Source organism: Microcaecilia unicolor, chromosome 11 (assembly GCF_901765095.1).
Source record: "Microcaecilia unicolor chromosome 11, aMicUni1.1, whole genome shotgun sequence".
NCBI lineage: Eukaryota > Metazoa > Chordata > Amphibia > Gymnophiona > Siphonopidae > Microcaecilia > Microcaecilia unicolor.
This window is the reverse complement of record NC_044041.1, coordinates 1,817,005-1,840,684: the sequence shown is the minus strand read 5'-3', so window position 1 is coordinate 1,840,684 and position 23,680 is coordinate 1,817,005. Positions and strand designations below refer to the sequence as shown.

General features: G+C 44.1%; 1 long non-coding RNA gene across 1 annotated transcript; it reads right to left on the bottom strand.

Annotated features, from left to right (window-relative positions):
* Positions 1–597: 597 nt before the first annotated feature.
* Positions 598–23,680, bottom strand: LOC115481198. The gene is made up of 3 exons (XR_003943901.1): positions 23,502–23,680; positions 1,346–1,424; positions 598–661 (listed from the first exon to the last, which is right to left on the bottom strand). It is a non-coding gene; the product is annotated as an uncharacterized LOC115481198 (long non-coding RNA).

Genomic DNA, 23,680 nt, shown 5'->3' with positions numbered 1-23,680 from the left:
CAAAAGCTGGAACTCTTTCTCCCACAGAAATGCACTTGGTCGTTTTTTGGGGTGCGATAATATTTCTTGGAGCCCTACTTCAATTTGACCCATTTACAAATTTGTGTATTTGAACTGGGTTTTCCCTCATGCTGAGTTTCCTAAAATTAGTGTAATGAGATGAGAGATATTTTGGCCCCAGGCAGACAGAAGGACAGACAAACATTCTTCACCCCTTTTGTATAAAATTATTTCCACTTCCATTAGGTTTGAAAGAATAAAAATAATAAATAAAAAAAGTATATTGGTACGGTTGGCGGTTCTGCTGTCATAGGCAGCAGTTAGGCCAAAGGTGCCACTTAATCAACTTTGGCCGTATGTGACATCAGCCACTATGAAGTCTGGGAGGAGATATGGCTGCTATTATGATCCCCCAAACACTGGCTCACCGAGGAGAGCTAACCTTTTCTCTGAAGATACCGCTGTGCTCGCCCCTTAGCATGTCCTGCTCCTCCAGGCTGCTCCGATGGCACATGGTGTTTTCTGCCCGTAGCTCTCGCACTTTTCCTTGGAGATGTCGCAGGAGTTTCAGTGCTCCAAAGTCATGCTGCTCTTGTACAGGTGCTACATTTAGAGATGGTGCAGAGGTGGGATATTGCAGGAGACCATTCTGAATCTGATCCTGCTTGAAGGAACGGAAAGAAAAAAGTGTTCAGCTAATCGCTAAAGCTCATTTCCACAGAATGAAGCTACAGACATTAATGGTAACTTTAAGCTCACTCTTACGTACCAAGAGGCCAGGAGCATGAGGCTTGGCAATCTCATCCAACATGCCACAAACAGGCTGGCCCAGGAGCATCAGGTTGCTGCTTTGAGGCCCGATTCCCCCAATTTTGGCTGGGGTTATTTTATTGTCATTTTATTGCTATATAACACAACTTGTGTTGTGTACCTGGTGTTCACCACAAGTCATGTTATGGTTTTTACATAGCAATGAGCTGCTTTACGGGTATTTGTATATTTTGTATATCATTACTATGTATTGTGTGGTGACTTATTTAACGCTGCATTAGGACAAGAAATCCAGAAACTGCATTAAGGGGCTAATAATGTGGGTTATTGCCCTAACCCAGCTGGACAAGTCCCCTCCTTTGTCTCTTTTGTGCAGTATAGGTTTCTTTGTATGTTTTATTAGGATTTATTTAGTACCTTCTTGAAGAAATTAGTGTTGAGCAAGTATTTCATTCTCAATGAAGTTAAGAGTTTTTTTTTGCATTTTCTTTCATGTTAAAGTATTCACTATGCTTTGCAACAGAAGGTGGTATAGAACTGGAAGTCTTCCTAATTATGCAGATTTTTGGTTTACCTGGGAGTATCTTTGGACGCTGGTCTCCAGTCTCTCCATGTTCCTGTGACTATCAGCATGTTTGTTTCTGGAAAACCGTCTATGGAGAGATACAAAATTAGTCACACGCTGACTGCTGAAGGATGTTCATTTCAGTTTCTGGCTGACCTGAAGTGATTTGGGTGATGCCAGGAAAGCTCCCTCCCTCCCCAACTCAGCAAACGTGTCTATCGGGATATCTCATTATTTCTCTAGGCAGGGCTGCTGCTACCTTTTTGCCTGTTCTGTCCAAATATTTGTGGCCTGCCTGCTCATTCACAGGCTTCTCTTTTCCCTCCAACATTAATCTTAGAAGCATCTGAATTCTGTTTACAGGTGTGATGAGGTTGGAAAAAGGCTATGGATCTAGAGACTGTGATGGAAGAAGCTGATTTAGATTTAGTGGCGATTACAGAAATGTAGTTCACAGAGAACCAAGACTGTGATATAGTTAAACCAGGCTATAATCTGTTCAGGAAAGACAGGGTAGGAAGTAAGGGAGGAGAATTGGTATTATATGTTAAAGATAATATTAAAGCGACAGAATTGCAGGGCTTATGGGGTAAGGAAGAGGCACTGTGGGTCATTCTGGAAAGCGAGATCTGAGACATTCAAAATATAGCTATGAGGGGGAAGTAAATAGATGATGTTCCAGAATTCAAAAAGGCATGGGATAAACATATGGGATTGCTTAGGAACAGGAAGAATAAGGGGTTATCTGCCGTCATGTTTCTATGTTAATATGCCAGATGTTGATTGGGGTATCTCTCTTGTAGGGTCATCTAGAAGTAGGGTAAGCCTGGAATTTTTACAGGAAGAACTGTTCCAGCAGTTGGTAATGGAATCCACATGGGATGGGGCCATACTGGGGAGAGTTTCTGATGTTAGTGGGTGATCATCTGGTATCCAGAGATCACTGCAAGGTGTAGTTCAGTATTAAGACAGTTGGGGAGAGACTTCATGCAAAAGTGAAGGTTCTAGATTTCAAAAACCTTTGTTGAGACAGGGAAATACCTCAAGAAGTTGTTAGCTAGATGGGAACATCTGGGAGAAGCAGAAAAACAGTGGGCAAAACTAAAAGGAGCAATAAACCTTTTTGTAAGAAAAGTAAATAAAAGTAAGAGAAAAAGAGAGCTGCTTTGGTTTTCAAAAGTAGTAGCTGAAAAGGTAAGAAAAAAAAGTTAGCCTTTATAAAGTACAAGAGACTGCAGAAAGAGGAAGATAGTCGACAATATCTAGTAGTCAGAAAAGCAAAGATAGAAATGGAAGAAAAACAGCCAATACGGTAAAATGGGGGGGGGGGGGGGGGGGGGGACAAGAACTTTTTAGATATGTTCATGATAGAGGGAAGTGCAAAAGTGTCATTGTGAGACTCAAGGATGAAGGGGGAGGAATACACAGAAGCTAATAAGGATAATGCAGAATTGCTTAACAAATATTTTGTTGTGTTAGAACAAAAAAATATAAGAATTGCCATACTGGGACAAACTGAAGGTCCATCAAGCCCAGTATCCTGTTTCTAATAGTGGCCAATCCAGGTCACAAGTACCTGGCAAGATCCCAAAAGAGTACAGGAAAAATTAGCTAATTACCTAATAATTTTCTTTCCTTTAGTCCCAAAGGATCAGTCCAGACAAATGGGTTGTGACCATCGCCAGCAGATGGAGATAGAGAACTCTGAGTTGTGCCTCATAAGCTCCTGCTCTTAGCAACCAAGCTAGTAATCAATAACAAAGCAGTGAGAGTGACTTCCAGAGAAAAAACTCCAGGCTCCAGATAGAAAAAGAACTATGAAATAAAGGGCAAAACTTGTGCCTTAGAAATAATGGAACAAGGGAAAAATACAAAACACCCGAAATTACATAGAACCAGGAAAAGCCAAACCATCACAGAAGGGCAGGCTCTGGACTGATCCTTTGGGACTAAAGGAAAGAAAATTATCAGGTAATTAACTAATTTTTTTCTTCCATTATGTCCCAAGGATCAGTCCAGACAAATGGGATGTACAAAAGCAATCCTTAAGAGCAGAGGGACTGTGATATCCCTGTAGCGAGAACCATTGTCCTGAAGGAAGCATCTGCATGGTCAGACTTTGCCAAAGACCTGGTAGAATAAGCCTTGACATTCATGGGAGCAGATCTACCCCTCAAAATGTAAACCAAAGAAATAGCTTCCTTAAGCCATCGAGCCACTGTCACTTTGGAGGCTGGCAAATCCTTCCGGAGTCCTGCAAAGAGGGCAAGAAGATGATCAGATCACCTGAAATCATTGCTAGTAAGATAGCGCATAAAGACTTGTTCATATCTAACAGTCGCAGGGAAGCATATTCTACAGAATAGATCTCCCTGGAAAAAGAAGGAAGAAACACAGTCTGATTGACACAAAAAGGAGATACAATCTTCGGCAAAAAGGATGGAACTGTACGTATGGAAACTCCCAAAGTCAGAAAAGCAGAGAAAGGGATCCCTGCAGGAGAGGCAATTAGAAATACTACCTTTAAAGTAATATCTTTGATAGTTGTCAAATGAAGGGGCTCAAAGGGAGCCGACGGAAGAGCTTTAAGAACCACTTGAAGACTCCACTGAGGACAAATATTGCAGAAAGAGGGACTCCATTGAGGAATTGCAATATATCAGGGTGGGCAGCCAATGAGGCATTCTGTATCTTGCCTCTATGACACGCTAACGCTGCCAACTGAACCTTGAGTGAATTGAGAGCCAAGCCTTTTTTGAATTCCTCCTGAAGGAAGCATAAAATCTGAGACAAGGACGCACAAAATGGAGGAACACCATTCTGTGCAGACCAGCTCTCAAACGTTCTCCACACTCTAGCATAAAGTGAAGTGGTCTGCTTTCGGGCTTGCAGCAAGGTAGTAATAACATCATCAGCGTAACCCTTCTTCCTCAATCGTGCCCTCTTAAGAGCCAGGCCATAAGACAAAAGTGGGAGGGATCTTTCATAAGTACTGGACCTTGGTGCAATAAGCCCGTCTATGGAGGAAGAGTCAACCGAGCAACGATTTGAAGGCGGATGAGGTCTGCATATCAAGGATGTCTGGGCCAGTCTAGAGCTACAAGAATGACCTTCCCTGGATGAAGAGCAATCCTATGCAACATCCTTCCCACGAAAGAACACTAAGGAAACACGTAAAGGAGGCCAAGGCTGTACCAGCAGACAAAAGAGAGGTGATGATCTGCACTTAAACATAGCAGCAAACAAAAGCAGACCAAATATATAGGAGTGCTGGGCAGATTTATTAATACAATTACCCGACATGGCCACGTTGTGCCATAATAAGGGCATCCAACTTAGGCAGAGCAAACTGCTCTAAATCAGAAGGCAGAAGGGGATATAAGGGGCCAGACGTTCAAATATTTGAAAGGTATTAATCCGCAAACGAACCTTTTCCGGAGATGGGAAGGCAGTAGAACGAGAGGGCATGAAATGAGATTGAAGGGGGGCAGACTCAAGAAGAATGTCAGGAAGTATTTTTTCACGGAGAGGGTGGTGGATGCTTGGAATGCCCTCCCGCGGGAGGTGGTGGAGATGAAAACGGTAACGGAATTCAAACATACATGGGATAAACATAAAGGAATCCTGTGCAGAAGAAAGGGATCCTCAGGAGCTTAGCCTAGAATGGGTGGCAGAGCTGGTGGTTGGGAGGCGGGGCTAGTGTGGGCAGACTTATACGGTCTGTGCCAGAGCTGGTGGTTGGGAGGCGGGGTTGGTGGTTGGGAGGTGGGGATAGGGCTGGCCAGACTTATACGGTCTGTGCACTGAAGAGGACAGTACAAATAGAAAAAGTAGCACATATGAATTTATCTTCTTGGGCAGACTGGATGGACCGTGCAGGTCTTTTTCTGCCGTCATCTACTATGTTACTATGTTACTATGTTAGAAGGGGATATAATTTGGACATAGCACGAGTCACACTGAGGTTAGAATCAGGGGTCTCCCACTGAGCTGCAATAAGCTCCTGCATTGCCTCATGAATACGGAAAGATACAGGTCTCTTAGTATCATAATAGAAGGAGCAGGACCAGAGGACTAAGAAGCAGGAGAAGAAATGTTTAAAGCCTCCATAGATTTTGTGATCAACAGAGGCAGCTCCACTCTCAAAAACAGCCTAGTTACAGTAGGATCATCACCCCCGTCTGCCTCGTGCGGTTGCATTATCCTGCTTAGCCTGTCAGCCAAGTCGTTATTTACACCCGCCAGATACGTGGCTTGGAGAAACATGCCGTGTTGGCGAGCCCAATGCCATATCTGGACGACTTCCTGACACAGAGGGTGAGATCCAGTGTGCTCCTGCTTGTTGATGTAATACATTACAACCTGATTGTCTGTTTGCATGAGAATAATTTGATGGGCCAGCCGATCTCTGAAAACCTTTAGAGTGTTCCAGATTGCTTGGAGCTCCAGGAGATTGAAGATTCGTTTGCTGGAGGGACCATGCTCCTTGAGTGTGAAGCCCATCTACATGAGCTCCCCAACCCAGGAGAGATGCATCCGTTGTCAGCACTTTTGCGGCAGATGAATTTGGATGGAAGTCCCAAGGTCCATTGAGCAGATCTCATGTGTAGACGTGCCATGGGTGTAACATAGACTGTGGAAGTCATGTGGCCCAACAATCTCAACATCTGCTGAGCTGTGACCTGCTGTGATGTCCGAACCTTGGACGCTAGGGAAAGGTTGTCTGCACGCACCTCTGGGAGGTAGGTTTGGACAGTCTTTGTATCGAGCAGGGCTCCTATGAACTCCAATTGTTGAACCGGATGGAGATGGGACTTGGGGTAGTTGATAATGAACCCTAGTAGTTCCAGCACCCGAATAGTCATCCGCATGGACTCCCGAGCACCGTTCTTGGAGGTGCTCTTCAGCAGCCAATCGTCAAGATAAGGGAACACATGAACTCCCAGTCTGTGTAGTGAAGCTGTGACTACTGTTACACACTTTGTAAAGACCCTGGGAGATGATGCGAGCCCAAAAGGCAACACGTGGTACTGAAAGTGATACAGTGGTGGAAATAAGTATTTGATCCCTTGCTGATTTTGTAAGTTTGCCCACTGACAAAGACATGAGCAGCCCATAATTGAAGGGTAGGTTATTGGTAACAGTGAGAGATAGCACATCACAAATTAAATCCGGAAAATCACATTGTGGAAAGTATATGAATTTATTTGCATTCTGCAGAGGGAAATAAGTATTTAATCCCTCTGGCAAACAAGACCTAATACTTGGTGGCAAAACCCTTGTTGGCAAGCACAGCGGTCAGACGTCTTCTGTAGTTGATGATGAGGTTTGCACACATGTCAGAAGGAATTTTGGTCCACTCCTCTTTGCAGATCATCTCTAAATCATTAAGAGTTCTGGGCTGTCGCTTGGCAACTCGCAGCTTCAGCTCCCTCCATAAGTTTTCAATGGGATTAAGGTCTGGTGACTGGCTAGGCCACTCCATGACCCTAATGTGCTTCTTCCTGAGCCACTCCTTTGTTGCCTTGGCTGTATGTTTTGGGTCATTGTCGTGCTGGAAGACCCAGCCACGACCCATTTTTAAGGCCCTGGCGGAGGGAAGGAGGTTGTCACTCAGAATTGTACGGTACATGGCCCCATCCATTCTCCCATTGATGCGGTGAAGTAGTCCTGTGCCCTTAGCAGAGAAACACCCCCAAAACATAACATTTCCACCTCCATGCTTGACAGTGGGGACGGTGTTCTTTGGGTCATAGGCAGCATTTCTCTTCCTCCAAACACGGCGAGTTGAGTTCATGCCAAAGAGCTCAATTTTTGTCTCATCTGACCACAGCACCTTCTCCCAATCACTCTCGGCATCATCCAGGTGTTCACTGGCAAACTTCAGACGGGCCGTCACATGTGCCTTCCGGAGCAGGGGGACCTTGCGGGCACTGCAGGATTGCAATCCGTTATGTCGTAATGTGTTACCAATGGTTTTCGTGGTGACAGTGGTCCCAGCTGCCTTGAGATCATTGACAAGTTCCCCCCTTGTAGTTGTAGGCTGATTTCTAACCTTCCTCATGATCAAGGATACCCCACGAGGTGAGATTTTGCGTGGAGCCCCAGATCTTTGTCGATTGACAGTCATTTTGTACTTCTTCCATTTTCTTACTATGGCACCAACAGTTGTCTCCTTCTCGCCCAGCGTCTTACTGATGGTTTTGTAGCCCATTCCAGCCTTGTGCAGGTGTATGATCTTGTCCCTGACATCCTTAGACAGCTCCTTGCTCTTGGCCATTTTGTAGAGGTTAGAGTCTGACTGATTCACTGAGTCTGTGGACAGGTGTCTTTCATACAGGTGACCATTGCCGACAGCTGTCTGTCATGCAGGTAACGAGTTGATTTGGAGCATCTACCTGGTCTGTAGGGGCCAGATCTCTTACTGGTTGGTGGGGGATCAAATACTTATTTCCCTCTGCAGAATGCAAATAAATTCATATACTTTCCACAATGTGATTTTCCGGATTTAATTTGTGATGTGCTATCTCTCACTGTTACCAATAACCTACCCTTCAATTATGGGCTGCTCATGTCTTTGTCAGTGGGCAAACTTACAAAATCAGCAAGGGATCAAATACTTATTTCCACCACTGTATGTTCCCAGCCAAAACCGAAGATACTTCTGGTGGGCTGGAAGTATCGGGATGTGTGTATATGCATCCTTCAAGTCCAGAGAGCATTGCCAATCTTTTTCCTGAAGGGTGCCCAGGGAAACCATCCTGAACTTTTCTCGGACTAGGAATTAGTTCAGGGCCCTTATGTCTAGGATGGGACACATCCCACCCCCCTGTCTTTTTCTGCACAAGGAAGTACCTGGAATAGAATCCCTGCCCTTCTTCCCCTGGTGAAACAGGTTCGACCAAATGGGCTTTTAGAAGGGCTAAGAGTTCCTGTGCAAGTACCTGAAAGAATGGGCTCTTGGTGGACAATCTGGAGGTTTGGAAAGCAAATTGAGGGTGTAACCGAGCTGGTCTACTTGAAGAACCCACCATTTGGAGGTTACGAGAGAACACCTTTGGTGAAAAAACGTTAACCTCCCCCCAACCGGCAAGTCATCTGGAATGGACACTTTGACTGTGGCTATGCTCTGATGAAGCCAGTCAAAAGCTTCTCCCTTGCTTTTGCTGGGGAGCAGCAGGGGCCTTGGGCGCACACTGCTGATGAGAATGAGCATGCTGGGGCTGAGCCTGAGCAGGCTGGCGAGCCGCAGGAGTGTACCTATGCCTAGAATAGGAATAGGAATAGGGAGCACTCCGCGGCTTACCAAAACACCTCCTCAATGAGGAGGCAGTTGCAGAAGACACCAGGCGGGAGAGAGAAGACATAGCATCAGTATGCTTCTTGATTTGGTCAGCGACCTCCTCGACCTTCTCTTCAAAAAGATTATCCCCCCAGCAAGGGGCATCCGCCAACCTCTGCTGAACAGAATGTTCCAGGTCAGAAACACACAGCCATGAGTCTGCACATTTCTATACTTTGGGCAGAGATCCTGGATGCCACGTCAAAGGTGTTGCAAGTGCCCTTGGCCAAGAACTTGCAACACGCCTTCTGCTGCTTGACCAACTGGCGAAACGGCTCGGCCTGCTCCAGAGGGAGTGCATCGACTAAATCTGACAGCTGCCGCACCAAGTTCCACAAATACAAGCTCGTGAAGAGTTGGTATGATTGGATACGGGTGATGAGTATACAGGCCTGATACATCTTTCTCCCAAAGGAGTCCAGGGTCCTAGCTTCCCTATCTGGGGGAGCAGAGGCATGGTCCCTAGTACTCCTAGCTCTCTTGAGAGTGGCATCCACCACCATGGAATTGTGAGGTAACTGAGACCTTATCAAACCAGGTTCCCCATGGATCCGATACTGGCTGTCAATTTTCTTGGGGACCACAGGGACAGACGGGATGCCCAGTTCCTAACGAGGACTTATTTGGAGCCATCACTGCCTCCTTAGGAAGGGAGGTGTAGTCCAGGACCTCGAGCATCTTGGCCCTGGGCTCATCCTCCACTTTTATGGGGAATGGAATGGAATGGCATCAGCCATTTCCTGCACAAAAGAGGTGAAAGAGAGGCTCACAGGTGGAGACAGTCTCCTCTCAGGTGGAGAAGGCTCAGAAGAGATCCTATAGGATTCAGAAAAGTACCTGGGATCCCGGCACCAAGTGTCGATGGAGATTGGTGATGGTGCTTCTTGGCCTTCACCTGATGCATGTCACCTATGCTCCTCTGTGCCAATGAGGACGATGTTGAATCCTTACGTTGCCTCGGGGTTGGGTCCGATGATGGATGGTTCTGGGGGGCCTGCATAGCAGGAGGCCTTGAGACAGGTGCAGACCTACTTGATGCCTCACTGCTCCAAGTGTCTCGAAGCAACTATCCCTACCGTGACTCCCGATGCAACACTCGATGTTGATGCCGATGCCGCTGACCTTGATGCCGATGTCATAGAACCAGACCAGGCTCGAAAAATCTTCTCGGATTAAGCCTCCCAGGAAATCTGGGTCCTTTTCTTCATAAGAAGACAAAGAACACAGTTGGCAGTGCTATAGTCGGGCCCTAGGCACCAAGAATGAGTGTCCTTCCCTGAGATGGTCCGGTTGCACCAGGTACAACGGTTGAACCACTGGGAGACTTCATGGACATGTAAGGAAAAATGGCTTTGGCGAAATTAAAAGTTGCGATGGTGCCTAAAAAATAGGAAAGGCACAAAAGGAGAGACCCGACCGGGCAGACCTAAAAGTGGCCCGTGTTGAAAAAGAAAGGAAATTTAGACATGGGGCGAATAAACTAGAAATAAAGGAAAAAGCTTTTTTTTTCAATATAATGAAAGAAAAAGAAAGAAAGAGGGTACAAAAACTGCCGAAAGGCACTCACAAAATTCACTCTACTGGGCGTGTGAGAAGAGCAGAGAAACATAGCTGCTTCTCATGTGGAAAAAATGAAACTAAGGGGCGCATTCAAGCGGGAAGGCGCATGCGTGCTGGAGCATGGTGCGCTCCTTAAAGCTCTAGATTTTTCCTCTGGCAATTTTGCTGGACCGAACGACGCGGGATCGCATTTACCCACTTGTGAGAATATTGAAGCCTGCTTGTCCTTGGAGAACTATCTCCAGTTGTCCTTGTCCCTGCCTCCTGAGAGCCAGCTGCATCACTATGGCAAGCCAGATAAGATGCATTGATCTCAATTGCAAACCTTTTAGACAAGGCACCCTCCAGCTGCTGAACAACCAGCCCAGGACCAGCCCACCCCACTGGAGAACATGAGACGAGGTGCAGATGGACCCTAGGAACTGGGAGGTGCTACCCCCCCCCCCCCCACAACCTGTGCAGGCCGAAGAGGGGGATGACCCCTAGAGGGACATGCCCTCACTGAAGGGGAAAGAACAGGGGCAGGGACAGCTCCCTCTACCTACGCTAGAAGACACACTGTTCTGGGCTGCCTTTCAACATCTGGCATGCCTTCTGGTGGGCCTACCCAAGCTGATCCCAAACTCCAGCTCCTGCCGCAAGTCTCAGCCATGCAGGACTTGTTGCAGGAGCTGGCAGCACAAAGACAAATACTGGAGCAGATTGTAGCCCAGCTCTAGAAGTTCCATGAGGAGTGGCCCCACCCTCAATGACGGCAATGGACTAGGACTATCCCCACAGTGATGATACTTATGTTTAAATGTTGAGAAATACAAGGTTTAAATAGTTTTGCATACAAAGATCTGTGTCTCCACTATAACAAAATGTGTTGGTATCCTGATATACAAGGCTGACAGATGCTGTGATGGCACCACTACTAGGCAAACCCTGGGAAAGGGAGACTGCAAAGCCAGGGGAGGGGAGGAGTTCCACACAGGGAGAGAAGTGTCCAAATGGCTCTCTGTATCCACAATCAGAGCAGCTCCCCCTGAATGTCAAGTGCTCAACCAGAGGGTTCTAATGGGCCCTACAGCAGAAGAAGGGCCCATGGGATTCACACCTGCCCCCCCTCAAGATCCCAGCCCATATCCCAAACCATCATGCTGTGAACAGAAGAACATAAACATAATATCAAACTGATATTGAATATTTGATTATCGAAGGACTGTTCATACTATCAGTTGTCCTCTTCTCCATAGCATATAAATGGACCATTTTGGTCTCTTTTATCTCTACTCTTTCTTTCTTTTTCTCCCCTCCATTCACTTATCTGTTTAAATATTGTATTTGTATATTCACTGGTTTGGCGATAGCCACTTTGAGCCTGCATCCTGTGGAAAAAGGTGGGGTATAAATGCAATAAATAAATAAATATATGTTGTCAGACCCCTAATGCAGGCAATTGTTGGGTTCATAACTTGTTGGAATAAAGACTTTTGGTTTTACAAAGTGTTTCCAGTTCCTCACTTTCTTTGCTTGCAGAGATTTGTTTCAGTTTCTCTGACTCATCAGAACTGAATACCATTTCTGGCATCTTCCTCAGTGAGATCGAAGCTTGCCAGGTGCCCTTGGCCTGAATTGGCCGCTGTCGTGGACAGGATGCTGGGCTCGATGGACCCTTGGTCTTTTCCCAGTGTGGCATTACTTATGTACTTAAAGAATTAATTTAATCTCTCTGCTATGGCCTTGTCTTCCCTGACTGCCCCTTTTATCCCTCAGTCATCTACACTGGAAAGAGGGTGTTCACCGATTTCTATGAAGAGCCATCAGGTATTCCATCAGGGCAAACCCACCAATAAGAAATGATACATCTTAAAACATCACACTACATGCCATTCTACACGTGTCATTTATGCGTTGAAATGCCCCTATGACAAGCTGGAGACAAATAAAGCAGATCAATCAGTGATACGGTTCAAAACTTTATTTTCAGAAATTCGCCCGACACAGACTGTGTTTCACCCACAAGGGCTGCGTCAGGGGCTAATAGTCCAAGCAGGGCATGAGATTGAAATGTAAAAAACCAGCAGGGTGCCTTCCTCAATTAAGGTGAGGACATCAGCTCAATACACAGGGTAAGTCTGGTTGCATCTGCGACCGGACTTACCCTGTGTATTGAGCTGATGTCCTCACCTTGATTGAGGAAGGCACCCTGCTGGTTTTTTACATTTCAATCTCATGTCCTGCTTGGACTATTAGCCCCTGATGCAGCCCTTGTGGGTGAAACACAGTCTGTGTCGGGCAAATTTCTGAAAATAAAGTTTTGAACCATATCACTGATTGATCTGCTTTGTTTGTCTCCATGTTGGATTTTGCAGATCGTTTGCCATCTTGTTTCTTAGGACCATGTGACAAGCTGTACATTGGCAAAACTAGAAGGACTTTGCATGTATGTATTACAGAACATAGATCCTGTTTAGCAAGACAACGTTTGAGTGCTCCCATTGGGCAACATTGTGTTGAGAAAACCCACAATTTTTTGGATTTGTTTTATCATTGATCGCATTTTTCCTCCAAACGTAGAGGAGACATAACTCAAGTATTACTGCAAAGAAAAATATCAACTCCGAGGGTTGCATACAAGACTCTTTAACAAACATAAAAATGGAGCGTTGATCCGGTGGCTGATGAGACCTTCCCCTCTCCTTTTTCCTACAAGCTAATTAATTTTATTCAAACATATGGTGTTATATCAGTTCAGCTTGCTGATATTGTTGTATTTTCATTGGATTGATTTTTCAGCCTTATAACGAACAAGTATTAAGTATTCTAAATGTGCCAACATTGTCCATTTCAGCATACTATTAGCCGCCAAGTTCATACAAAGTTAATTATGTTCAATGTAAAATAAATCTGTTGGCTCAGGCTGCTTGCTATGTGAATATTCCATCACTGTTTCATTATTGCTACCAATAATTACATATTAAGGGCATTAGCTTTAAACTTTGTTTTAATTCGTTTATCCAGTCCTTACATGCACATGTTTTGCTTTTTAAACCCAAAGGTGAATCCTAAGGGTGGTAGAATAATTAGGTGTAAACTGTGTTTATGACTTTACTTATTTTAACTGCTTTGGGTCCTGCTGATCTGTACATCTGCTGCATGGAATTTTGGAAGATGGAAATGAGAAGATAATAATTAAGTTTTGGATGTATTATGCATATGTCAGTACATGTACCAGAACTGGTTTTAGATATGGCTGGAGCCCACAAGAAAAACCTCACTCATTGGCCTTCAATCTCCAGCTTTCAGATGGGCCACCCTTGGCATCTTTGAAATCCTTTACCTTTGCTGGCAGGGATACCGAGCCCCACCAGCCAAATAAATGTCCTGCTGCTGCTTCCCGCTGCTTGTTTCTGGCTCTGAGCAGCATGCCAGGACTTTTTGTGCAAGTATGCATGAAAATTCCTACTCAGAGTCAGAAACAAGCAGTGGGGAGTGGCAGCAGTCCATTTATTTGGCTGGCTGGCTGGGCTCCGCATCCCTGCCAACAAAGGTATGCCTAGCATGCCTCCATGGGGAGAGGGAGGAGAGAGAGGAATGTGTTGCTCCATTAGTCCACCTTGGGGCCCCCCCCCCAAAAAAAAAATTACAGGCTGGCTGTGCTCAGAGAGACAGCCTGTTAAAAATTTCCCAGCACACCACTGGCTTGGTGCTTGGGAAAATCTCACGTTAGCACGTGCTAAGCTCATGTTTTGAAGTGGCTTCTTAAAAGGACCCCATAGAAACATGAAGGCAGATACATTCTGGACGTTTTTCTTCCTGCCTCTAAGAAGTCATTTTGCTATCTGTTACGGGCTGGAGACACTTATCACCTAACATCGCCCCTGTCATGCCCACGAAATGACCCCTCTGGGAACGCTTTCTTGTAAATGACTAGCGGTCTTGGGGGTTTTTTTCTCCCTGTTTGATTATATGCTTTAGACATTTTTCTGCTAGAAAAACACCTAACTGCCCGTTATGAAATTTTTTGGATGTTTTTCTGTTTTGAAAATGAGCCCCCAAAAGGACTAAAGGCTGCCCTAAATCCTTTCTTCAGATAAGAACAAGGGTCAGATCAAGGGCCCATCCAGACCATATCCTGCTTGCAGCAGTGGCCAATCCAGGTCACAAGTACCTGGCAGAAAACCAAATAGTTTATTGTTTGGTGCTGTTCTAAAATAATCTAATGATGTTGAAAAAAACAAGAATTAAACAAACTTGTATGCAACTAAAAATCAAACATCAAAGACTACAGCTAACACTGAGCTAACATAAATTACTAGAAAGCACATTAAGACCTAGAGCTAAAACCACACTGAGTGACGACAGGACCATTTCTGGCTGGTAAACGGCTGTTAATTTCCTATTGCTAGAGATATGCTATTAGCAGAAGTCAATGCTCATCCACAGACTGTAAAGTTTGTCACCTATACAACTTAGTAATGTTAGTAACAACCAAGCCTGTAAAAGTCAGTTACATTCACGCGGGGACTGTCTGTAAATAACCACAGTCAAGTTTCCCTGTTTGTCTTCTCAGAGTCCAAGAGTATGGTATAACCCAGAACTAATGGTGCTGACCTTTATTGGTTAATTAGAAAAAAGGTTCAGGAAATACTGCATCCAGACTAGTCTTATTCTTAGGCAATAAAGACGCTCTGTTATGGGGCTCTAAATTTACACAGGGGCAATTCTCACACTGTCTACATTGGCACAAAAACTGTGTATACTTTTTATCCACAGGCTTGACATTACTTCCGAAAGCAAAAGTCGTTGCCTACTTTTGAACTGAAAACTCGCTGCAGGTACAAAGAACACATGATCAGTTGCCCCTGTTGTTCTTTTGGACAGATTTCTGCTGACAAACTATGCAAGAAGATTTGAAAACAGCCCATGAACACCTCCTCTCAATGTGGCTAAAAGTATTCCTGAAGTGGAATATGGAAGGAGGGAACGGTCTAATAGTAAATGACAGCAGATAAAGAAAAATGCAGATTACCCCCTCCCCCATACAATTTTTTTCGTGGAGTTAGTTTTGAGTAGAAATACTCTATATACTTTTAGTTTTAATGTGTATCTGTGTGTGGGGGGGGGGGGGGAGGTGTCATTTATATTGCACAGACTTTATGTTTATTGTATCTGTTATTTGAATGTACTCTTTAGAGCAGTGTCTGCAAATGATCTCAGTTCTCAAATTTACTGCTAAAGCTCGTTGTAGGACTTGCGTTGCACCAAAGAGAGTTTCCTTCTGCAGTTGATAAGATGTACCATATATAGGTAACTTATCCAGGTGTGCTTGTGAATTCTTTTGAATTAGGCATGTGGTACCTTCTGCCACATTTTCTTGGTCTTAAGACTGTATTTCTCTCTGTTCACGATTCACACACCGATACCCTTGTGCTCAATGCTGTTCTGCTGTTTTACTCTTTCCTTCTGTGTCCAGTTTCCTTGCATCCAGCTTTTTATCAGATGGAATAGGCATGTCCCATGTGTGATCATAACCTCTTCATTCTCCATAATTCTCTTAGGGTCATAATCCCAGTGCTTTTCCAGCAAAGTGATGTATTGTTTACAAAGTTTCTAGTGACTGAGATGTGCCATTGAGAATTTACGTATCTTTATCTGGAAACATCCCAGAGCAAGTCTCTGCAGACTTTATTCCTGCCTATACCAGTGAATGGGTTTAGCTTTCTACCAGGAAGATAATGGTAGGTAACAGGAAGCTCAGCCGGTGAGCAATTCAAAAACAGTGCTTCACTTTTGGCAGTTCCCAATAACAAAATATCTGTTTAGCAATGGAAAACATTGGCATGAAAAGAAAGCTTCTCTCTGGTTCTTCCTAGCAAGTTAGAATAAGAATAATATTCTTAACATGGAAAAAGGACTCTATTTCTGATTGCAGAACTTATGTCCTGTGGGATTTGCAGCCCCTCTTCTTTAAATAGTAAGAGGGCAATTATGTAACCAGGCTCATGCAATTGGTGTGTCTTAAGTAGAGCCTTAGGGATCCTTTTACTAAGGTGCGCTGAAAAATGACCTGTGGTAGTTTAGGTGTGGGTTTTGGGCGCGTGCAGAATTATTTTTCAGCGCACCTGTATAAAAAAGGCCTTTAAAAAATATTTTTGCTGAAAATGGACGTGTGGCAAAATTGCCACGCGTCCGTTATGGGTCTGAGACCTTACCACCAGCCATTGATCTAGTGGTAAAGTCTCACACAGTAACCGGGCAGTAATGACCTACATGCGCCAAATGCCACGCGTCCAAAACGCCCTGCAGAAAATAAAATTTATTTTTTGGATGCGCGTATTGGATGTGCGGCGAAAGTGAAATTACTGCAAGAGCCACATGGTAACTCCATTTTGGCGAGTGTAGACGCTTACACGGCTTAGTAAAAGGGTCCCTTAGTTTGCACTGATTGAATATTGCTACCTATTTTCTTTTGCCTAATATTGAAGACCTTGTGAATGTCATTTCACATTGTGGTGCCCCCCCTCATTCCTGCTTAGCTTTCTTACTCCTTATAACCAGCATCTTCTTGTCATCCCTTCCCAGCTTCAAATCCGTTCCCACTCAGTCCGATCTTGTTCCTGTGTTGTTGCTCCTACTCTTTGGATTTCACTTCCTTTGTGTATTTGATCGCCCTACTAAAAATGTACTTTTCTCCCGTGCTTTCCCTTCTTCTGTCCCTTAATCTATCCTGGTAATTTTCTGCTCCTCCAGTCATACAGCAGTTAACCCCTTGGGTCCCACTTCCTCTCTTCCTGTTGTGCCTCACTAATCTGGCTCATAGTAGTATTAATGGTTTTACCTCTTCTCCCAATAAATTGATTGTAACCTCGTATCTTCTTTTGTTTCATATCCTTTTTCCCCTCATAATTATTTGCTAGACTTTTGTAAACCTCTCAGTTGCTTTTGCTATTTGCCGTATATCAAATAAAGTTGAAATGTGTACTTGTACGAGCTGCTATTCTATAATGGAGTGAATAAGTGTGATAGCTTGTAACTCAAGGGGGCTTACATATGCTAGTAACCTGGGCAGGACAACACTGGCATGTCTCCTTCCTACATGCGCACCTTATAGAATGCTAAAGTTGCACACACTGCAATGGTTGACTAAGGCGCATCAACGTACAAGAGACATTGTCTTTGCACAGGTGTGGCTAAACGTAAGTGCGTTGATGCAGACTTAGGGGTAAATTTTATAAATGGCATCTGAAAAATCAGTGCAGAAAAATCCCGTTTAAGCGGTATACTATAAGCCATGCTTAATGTTCAGCACAGTTTATAGAATATTTAACCGTCTCTCTGTCCTCATGTGCTACTTTCTTTAGTCACCTTACTTTCTAACTCCTCTTACTCTCTTACCTATCTATATGTTCCATCTTTGCTTATACCCTACACTATCAGTTAAAATGTTCTATTATGTATTGTGTTGTAAGTTGTAACTATGCCATACTTTGTATTGTTATTTGAATATTTTTACTGCTGTAATTGTCTATTGCTCATGTTTGATCTATTCTTACTGTACACCACATTGAGTGAATACCTTCAAAAAGGCAGTAAATACATCCTAATAAATAAATAACTTCTATCCTGTATATATATATCCCACTCCGTTTTAACCCCCGCTATCTCCTGTGGAAGAGCATGCCAGCCATCCGCCAAGATCTCCATGAAAAAGTATTTCTCCATTTTGCTTTTCAGCTTCCTCTAGTTCTACAGTGCCCTTGTTTTTGGAAAAGGTTTGTTTGTTCATGTATATCTTTCAAGTATTTAAATGTCTGTCCCACATCCTCCTCCTCCCTCTTCTCCTCCAGGCTCTACATATTTAAATCTTCAAGTCCTCATACCATTTTGGTTGCTTTCTTCTCTGAACAAGAAAGTCTCTGGGGCCAATATTCAGACCATGGGAGGGAACCCGGCTAACTCTTGCGGTCGGCAGTCAGCCCGGATATTCAATGCCGGGCCATTTCCAGTGACTAGCATTAAATATCCGGTTTAATTTTAGCTGGTTTAAAGTTACCTGGCTAAGTCGATATTAGAAGATAGCCACATAACTTTAAACCGGCTAAAGATATACCAGCTATTTCAATGCCGGTCACCAGAAACAGCCCAGCATTGAATGTCCAGGCTCAGCGTCAACTGTGGTCTGAATATCGGGCCCCATATGGCTTATCTAGTCTGCCCATCTATACCATCCATCAACACTTGCTGGTTGTTCCAATATATCTCCAGATCCATTGGGAAACATCTGTTTTAGTATTTCAGCTCCTACCCTGTGGAATTCCTTTTTGTTTTACATTAGACTGGAGTCATTGATTACTCAATTCAAGTCCCCGCTTAAGACTTTTTATTTGTGAGCCGCCCTCCCTAAACCTCAGCCTCTGTTCTTTGGTGGCTTGTGTGGAAAGAGACACACACACATCCTGCCTCCCTTATTGTTCTTTCCCTTTCTCATTGGTCTTGTCTGTTCTTGTTATCATAAACCATTTTTGTTCCTTGTCTTTCTCACTGGTCTTGTTTGTTCAGTTTGGTATATCAAATGGCTCCTTCTTTCTGCTAGTTATGACTCTCTGTATGCAGCCAAACATACTTCTGGCCTCGATCACTGCCTTATAACATTGTCACCGTGAGATTCTCAGACACTAATCACCTCACCTCATATCGCATACAGCTCCTTTGGGTTTCGGTACCCCAAATGCGTCACTCTACATTTCTTCACATTGTAGCTTAACTGCCAAACATTCACCTGTGCTTCTTATTTTTGTAGTTCATTTCTCATTCTTTCCACTCCCTCCAAAGGTATCCACTCTGTTGCCAATGTTTGTGTCATCCTTTAACATTTCAACAATATCAGTCAGAAAAGTATTGGATTGAATTGGACCCAGGACAGATCCCTGTTGCATTCAACTACTCACTTTTCTTTGGCATGAATTACATTTACCACCATCCTCTGTTGCCCGTCAGTCAACTACTTTCCACTTTGGATCCCAACCTCAAGCTGCTCAATTTATTCATGAGCCTCCTATGAGGAAGTGTATCAAAGGCTTTACTGAAACCTAAGTAGAACACATCCAGTGCATGTCTTTGATCCAGTTCTTTTGTGAACCATTCAAAGAAAGTAATCAGATTTGTTTGGCACAATTTATCGTTGGTGAAGCCAAGTTGCCTTGGATCTTGCATCCTATTGGATTGTAGAAAGTTCACTATTCTTTTGATCATCAGCATTGCCATTATCTTTCCCACCACCCAGGTTAGACTTACTAACCTGTACTTTTCCCGCCCTTTACTTTATTCTCATTTTTGTGAAGAGGGATCACATCATAATTTCTCCAATTCCATGGAACATCCCCTGTTTCTAAGGATCTATTAAACACATCCTGGAGAGGACTTGCCAATACTTCTCTGAGCTCCCTCAGTATCCTGAGATGTATCTCATTGGGCCCCATGGCTTTGTTCACTTTCAATTTATCTTCAGTGGTAAATGGTTAGGTATCTACACCATCCCCATATGTATCTTTGTTAAAAATCTGTAGACTTTCTTCAGGTTTCTCAGGAGAAGTTTTTTCAAATGGATTAGTTTTGCACATACTATTTATTTAGATTTTTGCTCACACCTTTTTCAGTAGTAGCTCACGGTGAGTTACTTTCAGGTACTCTGGATATTTCTCTGTCCCAGGAGGACTCACAATCTAAGTTTGTACCTGAGGCAATGGAGATTTAAGTGACTTGACCAAGATCACAAGGAACAGCAGTGGGATTTGAACCAGCCACCTCTGGATTGCAAGACCGGTGCTCTAACCACTAGGCCACTCCTCCACTCCTGTCAGGGTATGTGGCGTATGATCTCAGTCTCTCTAATTTACTGCTAACGCTCGCTGTAGTACTTGCATTGTGCCAAAGAGAGCTTCCTTTTAGAGTTCGTACAATGTTACATGTACAGACAATTTATCAAGGTGTGCTTGGAAATTCTTTTTGATCAAACCTGTGTGGCACCCAAAACAATGGAAAATATTTCCATATCCTTCTGCCAAATTTCTTGGTCTCAGACTGTATTTCTTGATACTTGAAAATATTTTCTCTCTGGATCTGATTCACTGAGTAATTGCTTGGGACTGACACTTCTATAATCAATGCTGTTCTGCTGTTTTTCTCTGGTACTCAACTTTTTATCTGTCAGAATGGGGATGTGCCAGGTGATCATAACCTCTTCATTCTCCATGATTCTCTTAGGGTCACTGCCTTTCTAGCGCAGCAATGTAATGTTTCCAAAGTTTCCAATGGTTGTTGTGTCTTTCCATATAGAGTTTTTTCTGCCATCAGAACTGAACAGCAAGCTACAAGCTGAGTAACCATTTCCAACTCTTACACTGAAGTATTCTGCTTTCCACACACTGGGCTTCAGCTCCTTTACGTCTCATAATTCCAACTCTGGTTTTCCTCCTTTCCTTAATGTCACCTCACTTTATGTTTAGCCGTTTTTACTTGTGACTCTGCTTTTTCCATCCGGATTTCTTTCTTTGTGATCACTACTGTGTCATTGGTGAACCCTAACAGTTTGCTTTTATTTATTTTTCTTACATGAAGATCAGGAGCCCTCTTTATAGACCTTTTCAGTTAAGTCTGTTGACAATATCAGGTTCATTTTCAAACTAATCCGTTTGAAAAAACTTCTCCTGTGAAACCTGAAGAAAGTGTACAGATTTTTAACAAAGATACATATGGGGATGGTGTAGATACCCAATCATTTACCACTGAAGATAAACACCCAGCTGTATCTCTCCACACCAAACATCACCGCGGAGACCCAGGCAAAGATATCGGCCTGCCTATCCGACATTGCTGCCTGGATGTCCAACTGCCACCTGAAACTGAACATGTCCAAGACCGAGCTCATCGTCTTTCCACCAAAACCCACTTCTCCTCTTCCTCCACTTTCCATCTCAGTTGATAACACCCTCATCCTCCCCGTCTCATCTGCCCGCAACCTCGGAGTCATCTTCAACTCCTCCCTCTCCTTCTCTACGCATATCCAGCAGATAGCCAAGACCTGTCGTTTCTTCCTCTTCAACATCAGCAAAATTCGCCCTTTCCTCTCTGGACACACCACCCGAACCCTCGTCCACGCTCTCATTACCTCTCGCCTTGACTACTGCAACCTACTCCTCACCGGCCTCCCACTTAGCCATCTCTCCCCCCTTCAATCTGTCCAGAACTCTGCTGCATGTCTTATATTCCGCCAGAACCGATCTACTCATATCACCCCTCTCCTCAGGTCACTTCACTGGCTTCCAATCAGATACCGCATACAGTTCAAGCTTCTCCTCCTTACCTACAAATGCACTCAGTCTGCTGCCCCTCACTACCTCTCTACCCTCATCTCCCCTTACGTTCCAGCCCGAAACCTCCGTTCACAGGACAAATCCCTCCTCTCGGTACCCTTCTCCACCACCGCCAATTCCAGGCTCCGCTCATTCTGCCTCGCCTCGCCCTATGCCTGGAACAACCTTCCTGAGCCCTTACGCCCCCTCCCTGCCCATCTTCAAGTCTTTGCTCAAAGCCCACCTCTTCAATGCTGCCTTCGGCAACTAACTCTCACCTCTCAGGAAATCCAGACTGCCCCAATTTGACTACCCCTATCGGACTGACTGTCTTTAGATTGTAAGCTCTTTGAGCAGGGACTGTCCTTTATGTTAAATTGTACAGCGCTGCATAACCCTAGTAGCGCTTTAGAAATGTTAAATAGCAGTAGTAGTAGTAGTAGTAATTGTTGATTTAATCTAGAATTGAGAATCAATGTGACTGTTTGGCAGACTGGATGAACCATTGACGGTCTTTAAGGGAAAGGGGTTGGGATCTGATACATTGCCTTTCTGTGGTTACGATCAAAACGTTTTAGTTTATGGGTGCGTTTCTTAGTAATCTGATTTTTACAGCTTGGTTATGTTCTTAATAGTTAGATCTTGTCAGTATCATCGGCCCATCCACAGAGCCGCTGTGCAGCCACCCAAAAGGCAGTTGTTACCTTTGCTTTATTAACTCTGCCTTGCATCTGTAGGGAAACAAACAGTCACTTTACTGTATAAACCATGACAAAAGATACAAAGCTGCAGAGGAATCTGAGACAAGATGGTCCAGAAGGCCCAGTAAAATCCCTCATGCATCTGAGTATTGGTAACACATCCATAAAAGTTAGTGTATCTAGAGATTACCAAATCATTACCCAATGGATTCATGCAGAGACTTGTGGGTACCCTAGGCTCCAGCACCCTCATTCTTATTGCTGAGGGCACCAGACAAGCTACCCCTCGCTACTAGTAATGAGGTCCTCTCTGTGGAGTTATTCAGTTATTCTGTGGTGTCTCACTAGTAACAAGACTCTCTCTATAGAGCTATTCAGTGATCTTTGAGTCTTGAGGTGTCTCACTAGTAACAAGACCCTCTCTATAGAGCTATTCAGTGATCCCCGAGTTCTGTGGTGTCTCACTAGTAACAAGACTCTCTCTATAGAGCTATTCAGTAATCCTCGAGTTCTGTGGTGTCTCACTAGTAATAAGACTCTTATAGAGCTATTCAGTGATCTCTGAGTCTTGAGGTGTCTCACTAGTAACAAGACCCTCTTTATAGAGCTATTCAGTGAAACCCGAGTTCTGTGGTGTCTCACTAGTAATCTCTCTATAGAGCTATTCAGTGATCCCTGAGTCTCATGATGTCTCACTTGTAACAGGGCCCTCTCTATAGAGCTATTAGTGGTCCTCAAGTCTCGTGATGCCTCCTCTTGATGTCAATGGAGTCTTCTTCATGTCAAAGGCTGTCACATTTTCCTGGATTGTACTGCTCAAACTGTACAGCGTATAGCTGAACACATACCCTGCCCCTTGCATGGACATGTGATGGATTAAAATTCACACTTTCTTCTGCTAATGCTTGCCCCTCCTTCCTTTTTCTCTACAACAAACAATTTCAAATATTACTCCTAGTGCTCTTATGTCTTGTCTTTGCATCTTCAACAGATCATGAGCTCCATGGAGCAAAGACAGCCATTTGAAAGTGTCTGTACAGTGCTGTGTACATCTTCAAGAACTACTTAAATGTTTATGTTATTGGGACCCTGAAAGAGCCATCACTGAACTGCTGGCTCAGCCATATAGACTTGTGAAGGGCTTTGTAGTTATGTTTAGAAACATCTTCCCACTATCCCAGCAATAAAGTGATGTAGGACAGAGGATCTGGTGAATGACTTACTTTTCCAGTTCAGCATTAAGCTCTTCCTCAAACTTGTGGGCCAGCTTTCCAGCTGTCTCGTCCTTCCACCGTGCCATGTTTCTCTGGATGGCTCTCAACTCATTATCCTTGTCACGCAGCTGCTGGCGTAGTATCTGGTTCTCACTTCCCCTAGACTCCCGCAGCTGGTTGCGTTTCAG